This window comes from Quercus lobata, chromosome 6, assembly GCF_001633185.2.
Source record: "Quercus lobata isolate SW786 chromosome 6, ValleyOak3.0 Primary Assembly, whole genome shotgun sequence".
Lineage (NCBI taxonomy): Eukaryota > Viridiplantae > Streptophyta > Magnoliopsida > Fagales > Fagaceae > Quercus > Quercus lobata.
The window spans coordinates 5,728,654-5,733,124 of NC_044909.1; positions in this window are offsets into that span (position 1 = coordinate 5,728,654).

Genomic DNA, 4,471 nt, shown 5'->3' on the forward strand with positions numbered 1-4,471 from the left:
AGTAATTATTAATTGCTTAGAAAGAGAATAAATACATTTATCAGTTCATCATCTGTTTGCTTGTTCACACTTAGGCTAGGCACACACTAATTTGAAACATGGACTATGATGATATAGTTTATGATGAAGGTTATAGCATGACAGATATAGATGAAAATTGGTCAAATAGTGATATGGATTATGAAACTGATTCTGATTCTGACAGTGAAATGGATAATTATAACTATAATAATACAAACAATTGGAGTAATTTAACAGGAGATAAAATCAACCGACAGACTAATAACCACAATAATAGTTTTTTAGACAGAATTAATAGAAAATTGGAGTCCTTGGAAAATATTGACAGATCTAAAATATATATTAAAGTTGAAAAGAAAAATGATAGCTTTTTGGACCTCTATGAAAGAATGAAAGTTTTAAATTCACATTATAAAAAAGAAATAGAATTTGAACCCCATCATAGATCATCTTTTACAGAAACTATGACAGATAATTGGTTTAATAATAGTAATTCAAAAGAAGTTATAGATAAGAATTTACAGATGATAAAAGCAACTGATAGAAAAGTTGACCCAATTAAGGAAAAAGTAACACGTATAATAGATAGAAGTACTATAGAAAATATAGAAAATGACAGACTAAAAGAAACTTCTAGTTCACTATAGACATGATAGACAAAGAAAGCCTATAGGGACAGACAAAGTTGATACGTATGAGAAATAGAAAATAATAAAAAAGGGAATAGTAAAAGAGATGAAGGAAATATATGAAAGACAGAATAGTGAACAAACCAATTCAAAAGATAGAACTCTATGTAAAGGCTTAGACATAGTAAAACAAAGAAAGATGACAAATGATAGAAGAAGAATTGAAAGACATAAAGATGAAGGTGTTATAGATGAAGGTGTTATACGTAGAAAGCTAGAAAAAGAAATAGTGATAGATGATAGTTTTAGAAATCATGATGATAGCTTGAAAGAATTGCATGAAAAACAAAATAGGAAAGATGTAGGGAAAGTAAAGGACATGCAAAAACCAAAAACAAATAGTAGTGAAGAATCCCTACGTAGGAAGATAGAAATAGAGGAAAAGATGAGACATGAAAGACAAAAAGAAAAAGTCAACAATAGTAGGCAAAATAATTATGATAGTGTAGTAAAAGTAAAGATGGAAATGAAAGACAAAAAGACTAATAGCTTTAAAGAAGATATTGATGAGAGACTTAAAATAATTGATAGAACTGAAAATAATAGTTTAATAGAATTGGCTAAAAAGATAGAAATTTTAAGTTTACCAATGGAGATAGATAGATTAAGAGACATAACAGTTTTAAATACTACAAAACTATCAGATAATGAGAAAACTGACAGACATGTTAATAGTACTATTTGTCATAAATGTAAAAGATATGGACATACTAAAAAACAATGTGACAGACATAATAGAATTACTAAACAAATTAGTAAATTGGAATTTGAGAAAGATATTATAAAAGAATTGATGGAAATATTTAATGTTAAACAAAAAGAAATAGATCAAGTTAAGAAAGAGTTAAAATCAACCAACCCATTTAAAATTAATAAGAGAAAAAGAAAACAAAAAGACATAATAATAAAACTGATAGAAAATCTACCAAATCTCTATAAAGACAAGAAAGAATATTTATTAAAATTGAAAGACTCTATAGAAATACCTATTGCTTGCATTAGGTGCACGAAATATGGTCACCATGTTACAGATTGTAGAAAGAAAGAAAAAGACAAGAAAGAAATGGTAAAAAAGGAAATTAAAGAAATTAAAGAAGAAAATCTGACAGACATAAATAAACATGATATTGTAAAAGAATTTTCTAATTCCATGATAGACCCCCTTGTTCCTCCTACAGATAAAGAAGTTACAGATATTAATGTTTCAAACAATAGTAATAAATTTGATAGACAGAATTTCTTAAGTTTAATTGACAGAGTAATTCTCCAAATATGGTATACAGAAATTACTAGACAGTTTTCTTTGACAGAAATTGCTTTGACAGATTCAGGTGTTGATATAAATTATATACAAGAAAGATTAATACCCTTAAAGTATTATGATAAATCATCTGAAAGATTAATTCAGGCCAATAGAGAAAAACTAGTAATTAATTATAAAATACCTATTGTTCATATATGCCATGATAGAATATATTTTGAGACAGCCTTTGTTTTAATTAGAGACTTTCCTTTTAAAATTATTTTAGCAACTCCTTTTATGACTTTAGTTTATCCTTTTTTAATGACAGATAAAGGAATTAAAACTAACGTGTTAGGAAAAGATATATTCTTTAAATTCATTATACCAACTGTCCTGAAAGAGATACACTCTTCCAAAGAAGTTACTATTTTAACAGATATCAACAAAAGAGGAATCTATAGAACTGAAAAAAGTTTGTCATCTTTAAAGACAGAAATTTTACCTGTTAATCAATTGACAGAAAATGACAAAAAGAAATGTTTGAAAGACAAAGAGACAGAGATATGTTTTTATTCTCTTATTGCTTTCTTACATAAAGTCCAATCTACAGATGAATTCATAAAAGACGGAGATATGAATATAGTCTTTTGTAATCAATATGCATGGACTAATAGTATAGGGACTGACAGATGGCAATTTGAGACTATTGCCCCCACACAGAATATAGATGGTAAAATTATTATTTCTTTTAATAATAATGACAGACATATTGATAGACTGATAGAAGTACTAAATGACAGATGTACACCCTTTATAGCATCCTTTATAGCATTTTTAAATATTCATATAACAGATATTTTAATAAAAGAAGCTTTGACAGACTCTTCTTTATTGATCATTAAAGAAAAGATTAATTGTGGTAATTTCTTGAACAATGACAGATTCAATTTCCTAACAGACAAAATTAATTATAATCCCCTGATAGATTGTCCTATTAATAAAAGACTTTACGAAGAAAGATATAGTAGTACATGCATGGATATAATCATAAGGAATATTCTGAATCTCATTTACCTTGACAGATCCCATCATGACTACTCTAATATTATTGCTACTCAGCAAGAGCACAAAAGTGTACAGAGAAAAGTTTGTTTTATAAATGTTGATTGTTTTGTAAATGCTTTTATTACTTTTCTTATAAAATATTTCAAAAGAATTTCACAGAAAGACAGAGGCAAAAGAATTTCAAGAGCAGCCTTGACAGAAAATATTTGTTCCAAATATAATCCTTTTCCAAAAACCCAATTGCAGAATACCATGAGTAAAAGATTCTCTCAGACAGACAAGGGCAAGGCACCAGCGGTGCAACCCAGAGGTTTCCGAAAACCCTCAGTCAAAATTTCGGATATGCATGAAGGCGTCTCGATAGAGACAATATCCCTTCAGGATACGTTGCTAGCAGAGGCAATGTATTCATGTGGTAATAAAAGTATAATTTTGCAAAAAGTGCTTGACAGTGATCTTATGTTTCAAGATGGAGAATTTACAGACCTTCCTCTTCATATTAAAATACTTCTTGATAATTTACAGGCAGCATTCACCCTCAGACAGAAACCCCTATTCCAAATGACCCTTCAGGCTTTGGAATTACATCTTGTTAGCACCGGGGCATTTATTGAAGCTCTCGGTTGTCAACTCCCTGGCAAGGAGGATGGAGATTCAAGCTCCACAAAGACAGAACTACAGTCTCTAAAAAGCTATCTTATGGGAACAAGCTTTTCAAAGCTCCACCCTAGGATTCAGCAAAAAACGAGACTTGCTATTAGAACCTTACCCCCTGAAATCCAACAGAATATTTTAACTCATAAAGCTATAACAAGTTCTTATGACAGATGGATGTATCTTTTTAAAGTATTAATCTCTACAGCATTTATCAGAACAGAAGACATGACAGGTGATGTATGGTTATCTCATAAGGCTAAATGGTATGACAGTTTTGGAAATTCAGACAGAGTTTATGAAAGAATAGGAGACAGATTTGATCCCTACCCGGGATTACTTATCAACACAGAGACAGAAGATCCAGTAATCTGTGATCCCTTATGGTTATCTGAAATGCTTGAAGCAGGGTTTATCAGAAAATTGACCATTACTTCGGCAAATCAGATCAGTTTATTTCCCAGAGTCATCCAAGAAGCAGCAGCGCAGATTGGAGGACTTAATTATATGAAGATAGAAATCTGGAGTACTCTTCCAGTTTGGGACACTAGCTATTATATGGAAGCTCAGCCAGCACACATTTTAGTCCTTATCCATGATTGGTGTGGTATCCTTGAATATAACTGGTATACAGGTGATACTTACTTATCACTGGATGATCCAGGTGCTTTGGCTCAAGAATGGTCTAATTTCATGAGTAATAAGATTTATGAAGAACAGAAAGAATTAGATAGAGGTTTTCATTTATATGGCTACACCGACAGAATAGCTGTGTATGGCCCAAGACCTTCAGCAGGAA